General features: G+C 37.0%; 1 protein-coding gene across 15 annotated transcripts in view; it reads right to left on the reverse strand.

Moving 5' to 3' along the window:
- ppfibp1b (PPFIA binding protein 1b) overlaps positions 1 to 21,396 on the reverse strand; it is a 48,157-nt gene extending 26,761 nt beyond the window's left edge. For all 15 annotated transcript variants that reach the window (XM_066705435.1, XM_066705431.1, XM_066705437.1 and 12 more), the window contains exon 1: positions 21,258 to 21,396. The gene's annotated coding sequence lies outside the window, so the exon portion shown is untranslated. The remainder of the gene's footprint in view (positions 1 to 21,257) is intronic.
- Positions 21,397 to 21,925: the final 529 nt, after the last annotated feature.

The raw sequence follows: 21,925 nt of genomic DNA on the forward strand, positions 1-21,925 counted from the left end.
TGTGGAAGGCACCAACTGTTCAATCAGACAATAATATGACATTTGCTTCATTCACGTAACTCAAGAACAGAAAAGCATCTTGCAGACAAAACACCATAATACACTTTGATCCCACAGTCTTCAATCAGTGGTCAGGCATGACACATGCCTATCTGCATTCCAGTCTGAGTTTTTATCCCTCAACTCCAAAACAGAGGTTTCATATGAACAGGTTTACTTATTCAGGGTGTTTTCTCCTGCAACATTTTCAAAATATTCAAAACTGGATTGCCAGTGTTCATTCAGAGAACTGCCACAATGCAGCTGGTGTGTAATTTCTGATATTCGAATATCTAGCATTTTGCAGTATGCTTGACAGAGGTTAATGCAAGAAACTAACTTCTCCTTGGCAGCTGTTAACTAAACGACTTTCTAAAACATTAAGGTGCAAATGCTCACATACCACCACTTTGTTTTGAAAGAGCTAAATTAGATTCTGAAAACACTTGTCATCTTCTCAGTTTCTCACGCAAACAATAAAAACACAAGCAAACTGTAGTAAACAGCGTGCAGGGAAAGAATGTATGGCAAGTTAGTGCAATGTGTCATTCCACACATAGCTAGGTTTTAAATCAAACCAAAAAACAAGTGACTAAAGATTTTTTTCCTGCTGAACTCTACAGCAAACCAGCTGCCTATGTCGAGTGTGGAATATGCCAGATGTTTTATTGACAGAGAAAAGGCAGACTTCACTGTTACATTTTTAATAAAAATATGAATGTTCTCTTCCAATCACATCATACAACATTTCAATTTAAATCAAATAGTTGAATATTAAAATAATCTATTTGTTTTTGGTATTTGAGTTCTTGTGTTCATGACTTGCAATGTAGCATTGCGTTTAATGCGGCTTTTATGTTTTGACTTGTTAATGAGTAATAAATGTTTAGAAGCTGCAATGGTAATGTAGTGAAACGTAGTGAAAATGACTGACCAGAGACAGAAAAGGTGCAAGACCAAGGATAAGAGTCAGGGTGCCAGCAAATGGTTCAGGACAGCACTTAATGGTTGTGTAGAATTTGCTCCATCAACCTACTTTTAAATACCTGGAATAACCTGGAATAATGTGCTTGTTTCAGACAGTTTGCAGATTTTTTGCTGAATTCTGACATTTAGGCATTTAGACATAAAACGATGGGTTGTGAATGCAACCTCTGTTACCAGAAAAAGTAAGCACTGCCCAAGGGGGAGGGGTTTCTGCACAGTTCCTTAGGAACCCAATTGAAAACATCACTATCAATGGTGCCATTGGCCCCTGCGCACATCACTCAAACCAAGTTCCTTCCCACTTCCTGTTGTATAAAACGTGACGTCTGCACAGGTTCGTCCTCTTTTGCCGGGAGCTAGGACTCCCGCATGACCTTGCAACCCTTCGGTAGTGCTTCCTTTTTCAGATAACCAAGGTTGCATTTGCAACCAATTGTTATCTTTCCAGTCGGAAGCACTACCCAATGGGGAGGGGTTACTGTATATCCAAACTGTCACAAGGGAGGAGGCAGTGAGCTGATAAGGGAGCCTGCCCTGAGGCGTTCCATTAACTCCAGACAGTAAACATTTTTCATGGCCACACATGAGCCATCTAGGAGCGAGGACCACAGTCACGCTCTACTGGAAACTACTACTACTGTAATCAGCATATATAAAGCAGGGCTTACAGGAGGTAAACTCTTATGCCCTCTGCTTACCATAGCAAGGCCGGCAACTCTACTAGTGCAGCTAGGACAGAGGCCGTAACTTCTTGCAGAGTGTAATATAGAATACATATATATAGGCGCGGGGCAATCAAGCAATCCGTGAGCCCTTCGCACAATAACGTGGCAGTGGACCCCTGATCCAACAGGAGCGGGGCCACAGACCCAACATATACAACACAATATGGCCGACGACTAGTCACTTAGAGTAGCCAGGCTGGATAATAAGATAACATGTATAGCATGGCAAAAGGAACCTTCATGCAGCCTGCGTACAGTACAGGAGCGTCCTGCCAAACTAAATAGTACAGGGATCTCCACTGTGCTGATAAATCAAACCTTGATCCTCCACCGCCGGCCCACACCACGCCGCTGGAGTCTGAGGGGAGTCTATCTGCCCCATCCCTGGATGGGAGCAGTAGACAGGCCACCTGGGAGGAGGTCACGCAACCCATAAGACAAACAATTGAGCAATTGAGCATGCATTTCACTTGCTGAAGGCAAAACTGAAGAAAAAACGCCTCAAGAACAAGCAGGAACTAAAGACAGATGCAGTACAGGCCTGGCAGAGCATCAAAGGGGAAGAAACCCAGCATCTGGTAATGTCTATGGGTTCCAGACTTCAAGCAGTCATTGACTGCAAAGGATTTCCAACCAAGTATTGAAACTCACAATTCATGATTATGTTAGTTTCTCCAAATACTTTTGAGGTTCTAAAATTGGGCGGACCACATATAAAAATGTGTAATTCCTACACTGTTCACCCATTTTGGATGTAACTAGCCTCAAATTAAAGATGAAAGTCTACACTTAAAGCACATCTTGATTGTATCCTTTCAAATTTATTGTGGTGCCGTACAGAGCCAAAATGATGACAATTGTGTCACTGTCCAAATATTTATAGACCTAACTGTATGTTTAGGTCTAGGCTCAGATCGAATATTAAACGTATTAGTGGAATTGAAACGTAGGTCTTAAAATCTAATCTACAAATTTTAGTATTAACATGAAAAAGTTATTGTATTTATCAATTAATGCATATTTGACATTTCATACATTTGTTATTTTAAATAGTCACAGTAGTTTAGTATTTTAAGTGCTGAATGCCACTTTCTTTATATCTAGATTTTTGTTGATGTCTGGTGTGATGTTATATAAAAACTATACTAAAGTACTACTACTACTATCCAATGCCCACTGTCCTCTTTTTTGGGATTTCTAATTTCTTATTTTAGAAAACAACCTTGTGTTTTTTTTCAGGTTTATTATTATTCTAATTTGAAAGGTTAATACCTTATTTTTAATATACATAATTTAAATATCAATTTTCATTTTTTGATGAGTTAATTATTTGAATAGAGAAAATGAACAGTAAGAGGTAATGAATATTGTAGAGTTATTATAGAATATAGAATTACTAGAATATCTAGTAAGGGTGCCATTATTAAATTACAAAAAAGTAACCTATTAATAAAAAATAAATAAAAAATGAATTTGCAGGTTATTTTAAAAACTTAGGAGAAGTATTCACGAAGGTGATGCATTCCAACTTGTGTTTGTTACAAGACTATACACTCACCTAAAGGATTATTAGGAACACCATACTAATACTGTGTTTGACCCCCTTTCGCCTTCAGAACTGCCTTAATTCTACGTGGCATTGATTCAACAAGGTGCTGAAAGCATTCTTTAGAAATGTTGGCCCATATTGAGAGGATAGCATCTTGCAGTTGATGGAGATTTGTGGGATGCACATCCAGGGCACGAAGCTCCCGTTCCACCACATCCCAAAGATGCTCTATTGGGTTGAGATCTAGTGACTGTGGGGGCCAGTTTAGTACAGTGAACTCATTGTCATGTTGAAGAAACCAATTTGAAATGATTTGACTTTTGTGACATGGTGCATTATCCTGCTTGAAGTAGCCATCAGAGGATGGGTACATGGTGGTCATAAAGGGATGGACATGGTCAGAAACAATGCTCAGGTAGGCCGTGGCATTTAAACGATGCCCAATTGGCACTAAGGGGCCTAAAGTGTGCCAAGAAAACATCCCCCACACCATTACACCACCACCACCAGCCTGCACAGTGGTAACAAGGCATGATGGATCCATGTTCTCATTCTGTTTACGCCAAATTCTGACTCTACCATCTGAATGTCTCAACAGAAATCGAGACTCATCAGACCAGGCAACATTTTTCCAGTCTTCAACTGTCCAATTTTGGTGAGCTTGTGCAAATTGTAGCCTCTTTTTCCTATTTGTAGTGGAGATGAGTGGTACCCGGTGGGGTCTTCTGCTGTTGTAGCCCATCCGCCTCAAGGTTGTACGTGTTGTGGCTTCACAAATGCTTTGCTGCATACCTCGGTTGTAACGAGTGGTTATTTCAGTCAAAGTTGCTCTTCTATCAGCTTGAATCAGTCGGCCCATTCTCCTCTGACCTCTAGCATCAACAAGGCATTTTCGCCCACAGGACTGCCGCATACTGGATGTTTTTCCCTTTTCACACCATTCTTTGTAAACCCTAGAAATGGTTGTGCGTCAAAATCCCAGTAACTGAGCACATTGTGAAATACTCAGACCGGCCCGTCTGGCACCAACAACCATGCCACGCTCAAAATTGTTTAAATCACCTTTCTTTCCCATTCAGACATTCAGTTTGGAGTTCAGGAGATTGTCTTGACCAGGACCACACCCCTAAATACATTGAAGCAACTGCCATGTGATTGGTTGGTTAGATAATTGCATTAATGAGAAATTGAACAGGTGTTCCTAATAATCCTTTAGGTGAGTGTACAAATAAATACATGTGTAGCCTACAAACACAAAAACACACATGAGAGGTAGAATCAGCTGATTCTCAAAATTTCTGAACATTAAAGAGCATAAGGACTGGACTGCAGAGCTGGCAGCAGATTTAAGGTGGAGTTTATGCTTTGATGTAAGCAGTACCATGCACAGTATGCCTTTATTAAAGACCCCTAACAAGGACTTCCACTTGAGTACCGAAGACAATAAAATGTAATCCTATAATAAAACAAGGGAAGGGGCAACAATGTTCAGAAATAAGCCACATTAAGCAGAGTTTTCTACATTACATTAGGGGTTAACTGTAACAATTTCTGTATGTAAACAAGACCCTTATAAGACTGAGGAGTGACAGATTTGGAATCTCAGAACTACCACAACACAAATTCTAAGTGCGGTGTTCCAGATGTTTCGCCACAGACTAAAGCAGAGAATACAAAGCCGAGTTCAGAAAATAAATGTATTATACACTGTTACAGTCAGGTCTTAATGGAAAAACTACCGATTCTTATTTTCTCACTGAATATCACCATTATCGATCTCCTGGTGCTGAAACTCCAGACACAAATGCTTATTTTCCCTTAAGCTTTCTTAATATATTAAACAAAGCAATACAGAGATGAGCTTCATGTGGCCCTAGAGTTTATTATGCATAGCCATGCTAGAAAAGAACCACCTGAACAGGATGCTGATATTAGAGAGCCAAGAAAGAGGTTAACTTTGGCAAATCTGAGTCCCAACTCTCTCTCAAGCACTTTCGATTTGTTTTCTTCTCTCCTATGTCCCTGAAGTGAAAAACAATATTTGCTGAAATTGACCCTAGAAGGGCTTAGTACTTATGTACATTTGACTCCTTCACCCAGACTCTTTCAAAGACTTGAAAACTTCCTGTGGCTTAAAGATTCACGCAAGAACAGATAAATTATAGTAGAGCAATAATGGAGCCATTCTTTTACAAAATTTAAGGATGTAGTCGTGCCCAGCAAGAATTTATGGAATTCTAAATATTTTGCAATACAATCTGGCTATATACTTTTTTTTGTTTCTTTTCAGTAGTTTAGCACTTTGTTCTGTTATGGGAATATTCAGTTTTCCATATAATTATTTAAAACCAAACTAAGCTGCAATCTTAAATTTAAAATTTGAACTGAACACCGTTAAAAATCTACTTTTGCGCCACCCAATTACTTTACACTGGTTTGGAAAAATGCATTACAAAGTCCATCTTCTGCGATGGACAAAGGAACCATGTGAAAAGCCACAAAAGCATAAGATTCATTAAATAAGTTCCTGACAGAATTAAATTAAAAAATATGTTGTTAAGTAGATGTACCTTATTGCATAACAAATCAGTTACTTACTACTTTAAACATTGAAATCTTCAATTAGCCTAACAACTAAATAACAAAAGGCAAAATGCAAATTCCTGATTAGTGAACACTGAATCTTCACCCACTTTCTACACTTGGAAAGAGTTTCCAAAGAGATTAATTTTAATAATGGGGTTAGTAGTTAAAGAGATACTGAATTCATGAATTCAAAAGATATATTTAAGATTTTTTTCATTTTAACTTTCCTATAGTAACATGTTGTCTAACACTTAAACTATACATTTGTCAAACATTGTTAGCTGAAGTATACATTGCTGCTGTGAACAACTAGTGCTTTGTTGGTTAAAGAGAGCAAACAGGATAATTTAGAGAACACTTCGGGACCAATGCCAAATAACCACTAGTTCCATTCTCAGTCACATGAACACTCAACTATTGCATATACAAAATGCACACATATATATATATATATATATATATATATATATATATATATATATATATATATATATATATATATATATATATATATATATATCTCAAGAAGAGCACTAGAATGGGGATGGAATTTAACTACATAATGCATTCCGTAATTGTAAGCATGCACTCAGACTATTATTCTGAGTATTTGCTTTCTTCCGTTTCACGGCACACACAGTCCAAACTATAAGGGCATCTAAAACGTCCCTGTAAGTAACTCAGGTCAAGTCCAATTCCCCTGGGTAAGCAAGCATAATTTTACCAGCTGGACAAGACACTCTCTAAGGTCAGGAGATGGTTAGTATGAGTATTTTTTTGCCACAACAGCTTTTGGAAGCACACGTAAACAAGTTTTTGTTCATTTTATTTACACATACCTCCACCCCTCCCCTGTACCCCCATAGTACTGTACTATGCTGAAGACAAAAACAGATAGGTAAAAAGTGCTTCATAGATTTAAATCATTTAGGGCTGCAACAAATGACTATTTTCATAATCGATTAATCTGTCCATTACTACTTTGATTACATCGGATTAAAATAATTCCAGCATTAAATGCAAGTGTTTTATTAAAGTTTTGAGTTTGTCCTCATCTTGCGTAATGCTCTCTTTAAAACAACTTGAGATGGCAGGTATAAAACCAATAGAAAACGTGCAAAAAATAAAGGGTTTTATTACATAGTGTATATATTAACAAGTGTTTTTACATTGATCTCAAAACACATAGCTGTTTTACTCTTCGGTTGCTAAACTTTTGATTAAAAAAATAAAAGTAAACATTAAATTCAGTGTTTACAGGCTTTTCTACATCCAATAGCTTCCACGACAGTCCAATACTGGATTATGAAGGTAGATTTTTGTTCCTGAAATAAGAGACAATGTGAGTATGCATAGTAGCACAATATTTAAATGTACATGCACACTGGATGATGCATATGATCATAACTTGCGTGAAAAGAGAAAAACAAGTGTGTGCATCTTCCCTTTCCTCCTCGCACACTGACTGTGAAACGAGTTTGATTCAATCTGATTCTGTGTGTGAAAAATGACATCAACCAATGAAACACAAGAGAAAGACATGGATTGGAAAATCTTATGATCTGCGTGTTTAACCACGAATAACTATACAATAGAGCAAATAAATATAGACCGACATTATATGGCAAGTTATCGCGGAGGAGCTGGGCAGGAAAGGTACTTACGGTCTAAAGTAGCTAGAATTCTACAAAGTGGTTAAGCACAGATAAACAACAACAATGTGACTTACATTATTTACAAAGATCTACACTTTTAAATAAATAGCTTAATGTTGAAATATGCACTCTGCTTTTGTGTCTTTACGGTGAGGTGTAGTTTATGCTGCAGAGCACCATTTTATTAGGTCTATGTTAAAAGAATTCCCACACTTTTGACGATTGGGTTCGAGCTTTTTGGGATCAAGTCATTTTCAGCATGCCTGGGAGCCAGAGCTGCCATCATTGGGGAATGTAAACAGTGCGACACATCGTCGCAGTCCACGCAAATCGATGCATTTACGTAATCCTCTCCGATTACTGTTACTGTGCATCAAACATTAGGATGAGTCACCATACTAATTAAAGAACATTGAACAATATTTAATGTACTAATGTAAATTCAATGTTTATCACTGGAAATGATAGTCCAGTTTATTTTATTTTCTCATACCATGTATTAACATGGTATGAGAAAATAAAATAAACTGGACTATCATTTACTGTGGTCAAGTTTTCAAATTGACAGGAGGAGGATGGAATTAATTCATGACAATTGATGGTAACTCTAAGGAGGGTAAAATTCTTGCAGTCTTTAGGTTTTCCTTCTGGAAATACTTGATCACTGTTTATGTGCAGTATGCGTTTGCTCTGCTGAACTTCTAATTTTACTCACTTAAAATCATTTCTCCAAGTCAAAAAACAAAAAAAACAAAAACTTTTGTCTAGGGGTTATTCACATCCTTGCTTATGTAGAAATGAGATCTGCTGCTTTATCTTTTGTTTTTAAACCACTTCAGCCCACCCGTAGTGGCCTTGAGAGCCAGCTAGCTTTGCAGGTTGTGTTATTCTTATAAGCAGTAACGTGAATGGAAACAATTCAATGACGTGTATTTTCAAGGCCTTTTATTCCAGATGACCAGATTTCAAAATACATAGAAAGTTCGGAATGTATTTAAACTATTGCAAAATTCATGGGGGGAGGAGTTCATACAGTTCACAATTAGTCAATGGAGAGAGATGCCTTAAGGTACCTTCTCACCAGAGTGGTATGACTGTACACAGAACCTGCCCAACTGCCAAAGGCAATACTGGGAAAGACTGCAGTGACATCCTATATATTCAATTATTAACATGTTCATAGTCATGCGTATTGTCAGACTATGATACTTGCAGTGCACTTGTGGAAATGGCATTTTTTTTATTTATTTCAAATAAACGTTGCTCTGGGTGGGTGGTGGTGCAAAGATCCGGTAATTGCCTGTATAAAAAAGATTTTCTAGAAAGCTAGGTAACAGTAAAGTAAAAAGTATATATAAAAAAAAAAAAATCACCAAGTTAGGGTTCAATGAAAAAATGCCAAATACTTATATGTTGCATAGCAAACAGGAAAGTAGTTATTTTGCAGTACTGTGCATTATACTAATGAGTCTCCAAAGCTCTATAAGATTATAGATAGTGGTTTCTTTGTTGGAACTCAGATCTTCACCAAGGGTTCACATGGATGTTAAAAAGGGTAGCCTATCTCAGTGATGGAGACCTCACTGGGAGATGATTTCTCACTAAACCAGTATGTTGCACTTTAAACACTATGTGAATCACAGTAAAATGAGAGAAGGAAAACTGTACAGTTCATGTTTTTCCATCTCATTCCAATAGCCCAGCTGTATTTTCTTAAGTGAAAATCATCCCCTTTTAATATATATATATAGATATTTATTTATTTATTAACTGTGACCATTCATTAAGGAGTTATTATATACAAATAAAAATAATATATATGAATTTCAAATTCAGTACAAACAGTAGAATTAATTAAATACAATATAATAATAAAAACAACCCTGCACCTAATGGCTCAAAACACTTCCCGATTCAAAACATTTCAGTTACCACTAATATTATCTTCAGGCACTGAAGAACAATCAAATAATTTCCTATTCCAGCCAGACAGTCGTCAGACATCCTAGACAGGACTTTCTCTGACACAGAAATCTCGAATGAATCATCCCAAACACAAAAAGCAGTCAGCACAGAACATTTTAAAAAGTCTACCCTGAGGAACATCATGTAGGAAAAGGGGGGTAACACTTGCTCATTACAAATGAAAGAAAATGTTATGTGAAATACTTTCCTTCTCTAATAGTGTTTCAAATAATATTCTATTCTTCAGCATTCCTCCTTGCACACCTTTTACCTCCAGACCACAGAGATTAAATACAGATTATAACAAAAATCCCAAAACATACTCACCTATTAATCAAACATACTGGTATAATAATTAAACCCATAATTAGGACCACAGACTGAACAGTAGACCAACAATCCTCTTCAGCCCTAAACCACTAGACTAGAGTGGAATACACCTCCCCCACCATTCAGAAAAAAAAAAAAAGTCAATATTACCATAATAGTAATAACATTCTTTGAAATTAAAATTGACGATGCACTTGTATTTATATCTGTAGGGCACTTGATGCACTTGCCCCCTAAATTGCTTGCCCCCTAAAGGGCTTGGATGCCCTTTTATTGATATCTCCCAAACTGCTGTCAAACTTCATTTTAAATAATACACAATAAATCAGAACTTGTAAATGTTTAATATAAAGTACAGACTGCCACATTTTCCTCTACACATCACTTGTGTCTGAAATCGCAATTAAGAATGACTAATTCATGAATCACCGCAAACTAAGTCGTCACTCTTGAAAACTAGTTAACATCTGCCAAAGCCAGGCTGCACCTTCACTACCACTAGAATGATTAATCCGTCACCTGGGCACTGGCCCACAGATCTGAAGTGATAGTCTACAGAGACCACCGTTTCAGTACAGAGAGCTCTTGCACATTACTTGTACCCTGAGCTGTACTGTCCCACACTTACCCACTCAAGTATCATGGAGGTTTAGGATCCCGGTGTAACTTATTTCTATTATGTAACCTAAAAAATCAATCAAGTTGTATACAATTTAGAGACATCTGGCAGCCCTAGAGAAAGGGTTTTTAAAGTTTGGCTCAACAAATGGGACAACAGTCACTGCATAAGCATAATCTAGTGCACCAGAGTTTTCATGCTAACTACAAGTTGGGTTTTCTGAAGGGAATCGTACTGTTAGTGATAGTGATAGAGTGGAAAAATGTGTCCTGCAAGAATCAGTGGGTTGTTTATTTTATGCTGTGGGTTGTTCCAATGAGAATAGAATGTTAATGTGCCATCTGTCTCACAAATGTTCCTTTTTTTAGTTTCCATGCATTAGATATCTTTGACTGTCACATAACCCTCACAATAAAAAAACAGGTACCAATCAATACTCTTTTAGATGCCTGATGTCTAATTTAGTATGTTGCAGTACATTCAGAATTTCAGAAAAAAATGCTCCCGTTTATCTTCAGCTCGGGGGCCCACGAGCTGAACTGGATACATTCAAGGCGCCCACTTGGGCAGCTGGTGTTCAGTAATCTATAAAAACCTTTAAGCTATTTCAAATTTATGAGAAGAGGAAGGCCTCTAATTTTAAACACTTTACAACCTGAGTGAAAGTGAGAACAGCTCCCCTATTTTTAAGTAAGAACCCACAAAAACATGTTTTAAATGTTGTAGTTTCTGAAGCACCTTTACATTTAAACACATTTCATGCAGATATTTAGCTTCATCAAAGTTTGAGGCCAACTGACCCAATTTGATTTGATCAATATTATGTAACAGGACAGTCATTAATCATTAATCCAAAATATAGTTAAAAGTACCAGTTCCGTTAGATCTCATAAAATGTTGGGAATTTTAATATTAATATTATAATAACCTGGTCAAAGTCCTACCAGATATGCAAGCACTAAACAAACATCCTTATCTTGTGTCTGTTCTCCCATAACATTGCCAGTTACATATACAAAGAAACATCCAATATCTGGTACTAGATTTCAATTGTAACAGCTGATGGAGACCTAAACTGACAGTGAATGCATTTATTTTTTCAGTCTGATAAAATAAATGTCTTATCTAATCTCTATCTATACTGTCATCGCAATCTAGGCAAAAGGCAAACATTTAATGAAAGCAGGTGAAGACACTTGTCAACTTGAAAAGTTCAAACAAAACACTAATCTAATATCATTCACCTTTGCATGTTGTCAGTGTTATTTTTCATGATGGAATAGGTCACAAGATTTAGTAGTTCTACATATAGCAAGATTTCATCACAAAGCAAAACAAACCACTATTGCTAAATGTAAATGAAAACTTGGAAAAAAAACTGATTTCTATTCATTGTTTAGTTTGGCGCCCAATCATATTTGCTTTGTGCCATACCCTGAAGAAACACTTGAAAAGCCACGTCCACTGGAGCTATTTAAGTCCTTTTGGGTTAGTTACGTCAGCAGTCTCAAAATGACAACTTTGGTAATTACAGCACGCTGCGGTCAAACCAAAGACTGGATATAAAAAAATAAAAAGGCAGTGCTGAGGAAAAACTAAATGATATGCAAAAATATAATTGTCTAAGCAAAAAGGTTGAAGCCTTAGCATTGCCATATTAACAAACCAGAAAAAAATGCTTTTGTGCACTACAAACACCTGAGAGCCATCAGACCCAGCTGTGTACAGATGCCTGGATCCGGAGCCCATTTTCTTACTTTATGTTGGACTCCTGGAACATTTGCAACAAACCTGGATATAAAAATAGCAGTCATAAAACAGCTTAAAGAGAAACTTACTTCACATCAAAAGCCTCTGCCTTCTTTAATGTTGACCTACATTTTAGACTTAACAGATTTACTGCCAATTTCACTATATAGTCAACACCACCCCCCAAGAAAAAAAAAAATGTTATATATAAAACAATCTAGGCTCACCCAGCATTCAAGCAATAATTGTAGTTGTAAGAATATCTGCCTATGGCAAAACATGAAATACAATTTTCACACTAACGTTTAAAGTCAGATTAGATGCAATTTCCAACTGAGAACAGCCTTCACTTCTGGTTAGTCCAAGAAAAGTGAAGGTTACTGCTGTAAGTTTTTCCACATGCACACTTAACCAAAAAAAAAGTAAACTACAATGAGATCATTGTTATTTTGGGTCTTACATAATGTATACGATTTGTAGCTCTCCAAATGTTTACTTTCAACAAATACAGCCTGATCTAGTGATCAGCCTGGATTTCTTTAGCTGGTCATTGATTTCAGAAAAATCATAGCTTCAGGTTTTATTTAGACAAACGATAAAATCAAACATGCATCTCCTAGAGAATAATTTGAAGAAAATTAATTAATCCCTTTGTAACTCACTATACAAGCAAAAGTATGCAAATGTCTACATTAGATGAAAATTAGACCTTACAATGCCCTTAAATGAAATACTGTAATTATCTCAGTGCATGGGAAGCCTCACACAAAAGATTTTCAGGAAATCTCTAGAATTACTTGAATTATACATCAGTATTCAGGAGTTGAAGACTAACCCAGCGATTGCTTATACTATAGTTAACTAATTATATTTTCTATTCAATATATTTCAAGTTTACAAGTGCAGGATGAAACCAAAAATTACATAGACATTTGTAAAGAGTTAAATAAAATAAAAATAAAAACTGATTCAAGCTGGAACGTGTCTGATCACTTATGCCTCGGTTCCAACGGCTTAAGCGTCGTGTCGTGCCATGCTGTGCCGGACGTGTCCGTCCTCAGACGCGTCCCAGAGCTTTTTTTGCAAAACCAGGCTGTTGTGAAGTCCGTCCCTCTGATGGAGGAGCAGCGACTGTGGGTTTGGTTTGTGTTAAAAACAGAGACAGATCAGCACTACGAGCGACACATCCTGACGTAGAGAGGACTTTGTGTCTGTTTTATTCTTTGTGCTTCTGTTCAGAGATATTAGGAAGAGCTAAACGTGTAGACAACATTATATTCAGACAAGCATGTTCACATAAGAAAACGGTTCCATGTGCAACAATAATAATAAATATCAAATATGTAGTTATTATCGTCATCATTTGTGCTAGTATATATGTATTTTAAACGGCACAGCGTGACTCCCTTAACTTATTACTCTTACTACAGATTTGTAACTGCGAACAACACTTTTTGCCGTATTATTTATAATTTACTTTAGCAGACGTTAACCCGGGCAAGTTACAGTTGAAACAAAATACACACGTTTCACGATTAATCATAAAGCTACACTTTAGCAGGTTATAATTAAACTAAAGTGTGCACGTCTCAGTCATGGCGTTTATGGACGCATTTATTAAACCAGTCCTTAATGTTTTAGAGGGAAACCCACATCTGCTGTATTAATCTATTCATTAATTTAACTTGTAAATGGACAAGTTAACTAAATCGTGTTCGCCTTCACACTGATTGTCTCTGTGGATTGTCCTGCACACCATTCTCACAACACAGCCTGAAACACCGGCCAGTTATTCATAAAATATTAAGAATATCGGCCCCTACCGATCCGATTATTATCCTTCAGTTTATTTTAACTAGTCATGGCACTGCACTGGTCCTGTTAAATCCAAGTGTTTAATACACTAGGATATTAACTGTAAACATTCATTGTTTCTGTACGTGGATTTCACTCCATGCTGCTAATAAACTTGTAATTTCTTCGTGATCGCACACGGCACTTGTGTATCGGTGTATACAATGTATCTGATCTCTTCCCCGTGTCTCAAGTCAAGGGCACACCTCCAATTCTAAAAGCGAATCATGTCCTCAGTGGGCGGGGCCGGACGCGGCCAGTGGAAACGGGGCATTGGTAAAACAATCGTCCTTCTGAAACTCAAAATAATTCAAAACTTAAATTCTCTCAACTGCTGAAATAACTGCAAATTATTTTATAAGACACACAAATTCACTTTTCTTCAGATAAAACATAAAATACTGTTCTGAAGCCATACTTCTAGTTCTGTTCAGCTTTGTTAATCGAATGTATTGTCTGAACCCTAAAGATTATTTTAACATTAGAGAGTGTGGTGGTGTACAATCGGGAAGTATTGCCGATATTTTCAGTAGCAACTCAGGGAAGGATTTTCAGCCGTTCATCTGGTAAATGGCACAAAAGTAGAAGGACTGTACATGAAGTTTCAACATGCAGACTGTATTTAAAATGGAAATATAGCGGAATCAGAAATCATATCCGTGATATTTGGTAAGACTGAAAAATACATTTTACAACATTCCGAAAGATAAGAAAATGCTTGAGTAGCCTGAAAGATATGGCTACCACCTGAATATCACAAGGTAAAATTGCATTAACCACATATTCAGTTTTAACTATTTAAACACAGTGCAGGTCTGAAGTAGACTACCACGGGTTTCTCTTTCATTTCAAGTCTGCATAAACAGGATGTATCAATGTGTACTATAATATTAAGTTAATTTTGTAGCCGGATTGTTGCAGTGGCAAGTTTAAAAATGGTAACCCCTGATAAAGTAACTGTCTGAGAGATTATATTTAAAGTCTGTAATATTAGATGTTGGGAAGTGCGGGAGGGGTAGGGGTGTGTGTGTGTGTAGGAAGATTCACAAGTAGTTCTGACACAGCAATGGGAGATTTCTTAATATAATCACCCAGAGCAGACAAAGTACAGTCTTTGAAGATAAATGGAAACTAGGACTATTATTGTACACCGTGATTCATGATGAAGTTATCAGGCACAGACAGGAACTGGCAATGGCACCTACTTTGAAGCAGAAGCTGCAAGGATCTGTTTTTATTGCTTTATTCACAAGCATAATGTCTGCTTGTTTGCCAGTGTTTGTACTCAACTTAAATCGATTAATACAATGCTGTTAACATGGGACTTGCATCATATTGGTACACTGACTTCTGAACAGGTCTTGGACACGGAGTGTGCATTGTGTTTCTACAGGATTTCAATTCCAATAGGAGTTTTAAAAATTGTGGAAAAAATAAACATTCCAGTTAATTCTCCTAAGGACTGATAGAACACAGAAGAAGAATGAAGTTTACAAACGAGAGGAGGCCATTCGACCCATCATGCGCGGTGTCCATTAATAACTGAGTGATCCAAGGATCCGATCCAGTCTATTTTTAAATGTTCCCAAATTGTCAGCTTCAACCACATCACTAGGGAGTTTGTTCCAGATTGTGACAACTCTGTGTGAAGAAGTGTCTCCTGTTTTCAATCTTGAATGCCTTGAAGCCCAATTTCCATTTGTGTCCGGGTGCGTCCCTGCTGATCTGGAAAAGCTCTTCTGGTTTGACATGGTCATGCCCTTCATGATTTTCAAGACTTGAATCAAGTCCCCACATAGTCTCCTCTGTTCAAGGGTGAAAAGGTTCAATTCCCTCAGTAGGACATTCCCTTCAAACCTGGAATAAGTCTGGTTGCTCTCCTCTGAACTGCCTCTAGAGCAGCGATATCTTTCTTGAAGTGTGGAGCCCAGAACTGTACACAGTATTCCAGATGAGCTCTAACTAGCGCATTGTATAGTCTTAACATTACTTCCCTTGTTTTAAATTCTACACTTTTGACAATATACCCTAACATTGTTTGCCTTTTTTATTGCTTCCCCACATTGTTTGGATGGAGAAAGTGAGGAGTCCACGTAGACTCCTAGGTCTCTCAAGCATTATTTAATCTACTTATATTCCTCCCATAGTGTAATTAAAGTGCACATTTGTGTTGCCTGCGTGTATTACCTTGCTCTTGTCCACATTGAATTTCATCTGCCAGGTGTCGGCCCACACCTGAATATTATCCAAGTCCCTTTGAATAGCCTGTGCTGCAAAGATTGTATCTGCTGAGCCACCTATTTTAGTATCATCTGCAAATTTGACAAGTTTGCTAACTATCCCAGAGTCCAGATCATTAACAGATTAGAAAAAGCAAAGGCCCTAGTACTGATTCCTGTGAAACTCTACTAAGGATATTCTTGTCTCATTTTGTTAAAATAAACTAAAGAGCAAAGGTTGAATATCAGTTTGCTGGGTCTTAACACTTCCTACCAAAACACATTCATGAGGTCACATATGTCGGAGCTAAATAAAATGCCATTTTAAAAAGACAACAGTATTTTCAGCCCCCAACTAAACCATTTACAGGGCACTTATTCAATCTTGCGACAATGTGCATTAAAGATGCCAACATGACCTAAATATAAAATGAAATGGATTATGTAACTGCATGAAAATGCATAATTCAGTGACTATATATGGATATCATAACATCATGTCTACTTGGAATCATGACACCTTTTGACATTTTCATTGGTTATAGAATCAACTGGCAAAAGAAAATGTCCTGCTAAGAAAAATACAGTAAACTAAACTGGCCTGAAGCAAAGTCTGGATATAAATAATCTTGAATTGCATACTTGTTTCTCTTAATATAATATTATATATTACTACTTTTTTTACATTATGGGTATATTTTCAGACTCACTTGTAAAAAATACTTTGAGTCCCTTATATCACGATAGACATGTACAATGATTCAAAGCCTCCATTTCGGTTCTTTTAAATCAGAATAGTAAACTGCCCACCATGGTACAATTCACTGTCAATCATAGAAAATGATGTATAAGTTATTATAGTTACTTTATTTTTTGTAACTGATATTTGTACTATGTCTCAAAGGATAAGATAGGAAGAACCACAAAATGTAAAGAGAGAATCCATAATTTATAGGCCTATATTATTTTGCATTCCACACAATCACTGCATTGAAACATCTCAGTCAGATAGGGGAGGGTTAGATAGTTAAAAGATTATAGCAACCATGAAATGCCACTTGAAAAAGCCAAGACACACTTTGGCTAAGTAAAGCATAATTGCAGACTTCACCAATTCTCCCTTCATTCCTGGAATGTAATTCTGTTCTCATCAGCATTGGGTAAACGTTTACAATGTCCAGAAAAATAAACACCAACTTCTTCTCCTGTAAGAAATACAGAACAAGACTGAAAATGCAGAATAATGAATTCTGATAGTCCAAAGGGAAAGGGAATAAAAGCTGAATTTAAATATGAACTTACTTAGTTTCCACATTGACTAATAATTGCAATCTATAGAGTCCACATATTATACAGGAAAGAAAAAAAAAGGTATGAACACATTTTTCCATTAAACAAAGACTTTAAGAGTTCCAGCTTCCAGCTGACACGTTCCAACTTCACTCATTTGGTAATTTCATCTGATTTACGGCTCACACTGAACCTAGGCTTGTTCTTTGGAACTAGTCCAGTTTAACTAAACAGCCTTAAGGGCAAAACAAAAATCATAAGATCCTGATGCACAATTTGAGCTCTGAGAACAAGGATATCAGGTGTGGCAGCAACTAGGATCAGCATCTGGAGTCACTGGGTCACTTACAGTAAGTTTATTTATTGTTACTGGGAAAGCATTCTGAATTGTCTAGAACAATTCTGTGAGCTAAGCAAAGTGTCAGATTTAAATGCTATACGGAGTTCATTTTCAAGTTTGCAGGGCAAAGCATTTCTTTATTTATTAATACGTTTTCTACAGGCTTGTCATTGAAACACATACACCAATCAGCCATAACATTATGACCACTGACAGGTGAAGTGAATAACTGATAATCTCGTTATCATGGCACCTGTCAGTGGGTGGGATATATTATGCAGCAAGTGAACATTTTGTCCTCAAAGTTGATGTGTTAGAAACAGGAAAACTGGACTGCGGAGCAATGGAAGAAGGTGGCCTGGTCTGATGAATCACGACTTCAAGGTCGAGCATCTGTGGGATGTGCTGGCCAAACAAGTCCGATCCATGGAGGCCCCATCTCGCAACTTACAGGATTTAAATGATCTGCTCCCAATATCTTGGTACCAGATACCACAGCACACCTTCAGTTGTCTAGTGGAGTCCATGCCTCGACGGGTCAGGGCTGTTTTGGTGGCAAGGGGGACCTACACAATATTAGGCAGGTGGTCATAATGTTGTGGCTGATCGGCGTATAGCCTACCTCATAAAACCACATATTCATCCATACAATACTAAAGCACAGGATTGTTCAAGGTTGTTTCCTGTTCATTTCATAAAACCAATCTTTTGGATGGGGTCACAAGAGGGGTGCAACACACTTCCTTGTGTAACTATAAGGGTATATGACCAAGCAAATTCAGTGAGATAGGCCTAACTCTGTAAAATGCAAGGTTTACAAAAATGTTAACAGAATATAGGTGTTACTTAAGTGTCTTATGTGCCTAAGGAAATATAAAACTGAACTCTATGGAACCCAACTACAGCAAAGTACTTTGCTGAAAAAACTTAAAACAACAGCGCAAATCCAACAATTGCTAAAGTCATGACTGGAAAATTGCCACATGTAGTGAAGACAGCCTTTAAGTTACAAGTTAAAAAAATGAATTGTATGTCTATCCCAAAAGTATTCTCTTCAGGGAACACCCATAAACCCAGAAGCACTGCCAGAGGTTATAACAGCATCAGTTGTATATTAATTCAGGAAAACTTCTTGTCATTTCTGTTTAAAAGACAGCAACACAACCAGACATGCCGGCTCTGCTAAAAACAAATGTTTAAGAAAAAATATGCATGACAATTTGGATGTTTGCTGTACTTGTCTAACTTTGCAAAACATTGTACAGTAATTATTCAAAAAGCTAACATTCAACTCGCAAGTTTTGTTACTTCACATAAATGACACCAAAGGAGCGGGGAAAAAAAGATGTACAGACACTTACAAAGGAAACTCATCCATGCCAGAGAACACATGAGTAATTTACAACTCTGACATTCATGTGACTGAAATTGCCTGTTTGAAAATATTAAGTATAAATGTCTAAATATATAAATAGGAACAGGGCCAAATTGCAATATATAGACAGTTTAAATGGAGGACACCAAAAGGGGATGCCCTGTTACCCAATAAGACATAGGCAGCAGCCAGTTTTAAATCTCCAACATATTGAATAGTCAAGCATTCACTGAAATAGGCGATTCAATTAAAGACAAGCAAAGCTGTGCATAAGAAGACCTTGCACTTTTGGTAATGGGAACCTAAAATATCACTACATTTGGCACAGTATCTGCAAGAATGCTAAACAGATGCTAAACCACAAACTCCTGTATATTGATTCCCCCCCCTTTACTTCCTTTTGCTGCAAGTCCATCTTTTCCAGTTGTCAAACAGTGCATACTCATTGAAACCATGTGTGAAGTTATGTGGTGCACTAAACATTGTGCACACTTGCAAGTGGTGGTATGTGAAGGGATTACAACTTCCAATACAAAGTGAACGTAAAGAAAAAGATTGATGGTGATCCTGTTCTCTTTACAACTGTAATAATTGTTACAATGTTAACTTTGCATTCTCCGCCTTCAGACAGGAACATCGGCTTTATTTATGGAGTACAACAACAGTTACAAAGTTAATTATAACTGAAGCGAAGCAGGATACATTGATGGGGAACGTAAGAGGAGGTTCAAACTTCCCAAATGGTGCGGATTAAGTGCTGAATAATTCACTACAACAACACTTAGAGATCATATCAGTTAAAACTGTCATTTATAAAATAGTATCTGCAATCTCTCCGGTCATTGAACTTAAATGCACAGGGCTCTCAAACGTTTTCAGTTCTTAATTACGAATAATTTGTTATTTTTCTTATCATCAAAACAAAACGTCATGATTGGTAAAGAGGTATGTTATGAAAAACACAGTCACAGAACAAATTTCTCATGTTGAAATAAAAGAAAGCACTGTTTATAACCTACTTCAGACAGTAAATTACAACTCTATATGTAGGAAATTGCCCATCAGGTAACATCAGGATAGGCAGCACCGCTGTGTCCAATTAGAAACCAGGACTCTTTTCCACGCCCAGCTTTTTTACCTTAAAACAACGCATCCAATTTATACAAACGACTACAATTCGGACTATATTCACATTTTCCACTGCGTTTATACTTGAAAAATACTCGTATTGTTGTTAGCAATGAACCAGAAACACTACGTACAATAACTGCATTGATTCTGGTTCTTTCCCCCTGCAACAAAACTGAAATCGTACAACATCCGTAGACTAACGACAAATACACATTAATGGTTTTCTCTCAATTAAAGTTTATTTTTATTTTAATAAATTATACTTTTTTAACACACGTAGACACGGACGTCTACAGAAAATGTCTAACTGAAGATCAAGATATGCTTCTAAAAACTATGACGAATAAAATTAAATTATAAGTTTAAAACAGACTGTGGGGTAGGTTGAAATGATTGTGAGCAACATGCGTTTTGTTAGGTAGGTAAGCCAATATTAAACATTTAACCGGACTTTTAAAACTTTTTCCGTATATAGTAAGTCAAGCAGAGTGGAAATCCGCGCATTTTACAAGAAAATAAAGCAAAATAAATGAGCAAGAATAGACTGAAGAGTAAACGTTCAATTTTTACTGGGGGAAATGGTATATAATAAACACCTTTGGGAGTTTTCTAAGCATGCTTGATTAATTTGTTACAGTCCCCCCCCCCCCCCTTTTATAGCACTTCCACAAGGTTTGCATTACTTTGTTTCAAATATTCAACGTTTCCGTCAATTTCTAAAGTGTTGCTACAAACTTGGAGTTATCTTGCTAATCTTCTCTCCCGCTGACCTCTATGTAAGGAGTTATAACCAGTTCAGAGACTTGAGAACTTAAGACAAAAACACAGATGACGAATTACTTACAGAAATTGATGTAAACTGCTGTAATAAATAAATCCCGGGCGGTCAAAACTTCTCTCTCGTAGTTATTCCTTTAAAATAAAAGATCAGTTTTCCCTTCCTCTCTTACGCCATGTCGAAAAGCCAGGGATCCTAACGGGGTGCAGACGTCATCGCCGGAATAGATCCCGCCCCTGCGCGCCAGCTGATTGGCTTCGGAAGGGAGAATTCTTGGGAAACTGGGCCGGGATTGGCTGCGAATCCCAATCAATGCAGTAGTAAAAATCTATCACGTGGTTTTGAACATTCCAAAGTTTGGGAGAGTCCCGCTTGGTACTGTACAGCCTGCTGCTGCTGGAAAGAGCTGCTGGCATACCACAAAGATACATAATGCAGGATGTATTTCATATCGGTCCATGATAAACATGAATTAATTAAAAAAATTTCAAATGCTTGAATTTAAAGCTGATTTACAAAATAATAATAATGTGTATTTTGTCTTTACTTGTCCAAGTAAGCGCTTGGTAAACTCTTTTGAAGCCTATATGCAAACATGTTTGAAAACGTTTCCATGATATATACTGTACTATTACCGAAATCACAGGTTTATAATAAGATGACTAGAATTTAAAGTAGCCTAAGGATACTTTGTCTGCATGTGACAATATTTTTTGAGTTGATTATTATTGAAT

Source organism: Amia ocellicauda, chromosome 5 (genome assembly GCF_036373705.1).
Source record: "Amia ocellicauda isolate fAmiCal2 chromosome 5, fAmiCal2.hap1, whole genome shotgun sequence".
Classification (NCBI taxonomy): domain Eukaryota; kingdom Metazoa; phylum Chordata; class Actinopteri; order Amiiformes; family Amiidae; genus Amia; species Amia ocellicauda.